The sequence below is a fragment of the Frankliniella occidentalis genome, unplaced genomic scaffold (genome assembly GCF_000697945.3).
Source record: "Frankliniella occidentalis isolate FOCC.00 unplaced genomic scaffold, Focc_3.1 Scaffold48, whole genome shotgun sequence".
NCBI classification, from domain to species: Eukaryota; Metazoa; Arthropoda; class Insecta; order Thysanoptera; family Thripidae; genus Frankliniella; species Frankliniella occidentalis.
In genome coordinates, this window is record NW_026267178.1 from 1,266,461 (window position 1) to 1,267,583 (window position 1,123).

Genomic DNA, 1,123 nt, shown 5'->3' on the forward strand with positions numbered 1-1,123 from the left:
AGAGGGGGGGGGGATCTCGCCTAATTAGGCGCGAAGAGAGAGAGATGAATGCTAAACAGGCAGGGATGAGCCGCATGATTTATGAGCGCCGCCCCTGCGCTAGTATAAATAAGCTCGTTAGGGAAAGCGGAGTGAGTGAGTGAGCGGTGTGTGCATTTCCACCATTGCAATAGTGCGCTGAGCTTGCGCGGTTTTTATTTGCTGTTTAGTCGTGGTATTTTTTTGACAATATTAACGAGACGACCAACTGGCGGAGTTATAGGAAACGACGATGCAAAAGGTTTTAAAAAAGGCGCTTCGTAAAAGAAAGAAGAAGACGTCGAAAATAAAGGGGAATTGGCCTGCCGTCGAACGACGATGAATCGCGGCCGATTGGCAGCATCAACGCGGCGACGTGTCGGCCTCACAAAGGGCGTAAACTGGACGCCGATAACGCAGCCATCAAATATCGCGCCTCATTTTCGAGCGCGGATTAATCGCAACGCTATTACACCCCCCTCCGCCGTCCCTCGGCCCCAACTCACTCACTCACTCACAGACGGACGCGCGGCGCGGTGCGCTCATCTGTATAACGGTGGAGCAGCCGGGCCCCCAGCATCCTCTTGTCGCCACTCGACTTGACTCGACTGACCGCGGGACCTCTAACTATTGGCCCAAGGTTTCTGATTCGGCCGGAGACGTTCAACGACTAGGGCCCTTCCGCCCGGCAAAGCTGCTGAGCAGAGACCTGCCGATCCCAGCGGATCCCAGTCGGACTATGGCCCTCACGCCGGGCCACGCTGCTGAGCAGACCTGCCGATCCCAGCGGATCCCAGTCGGACTAGGGCCCTTCCGCCGGGCCTCGCTGCTGAGCAGACCAGCTGATCCCAGAGGATCCCGGTTTCCGCCGACCCGAAACGTCACATGCCACGCCTCGCCAAGCCTGCTCGCTTCGCCGGGTCAAACCGATCTACTGCTGTCGCGGTGGCGTACGTACAGACGAACCGGAACGAGAAAGAAATGCACACACGCCTGTCGCCTCGGAGCTGCTGAAGGGGCGAGTGAGAGGCGGCAAAAAAGGGTGAATTACAAAGTGGCAGCGAAAGGCGACAGAATAAACCCAACAGGTATCTCTTGGTATCCC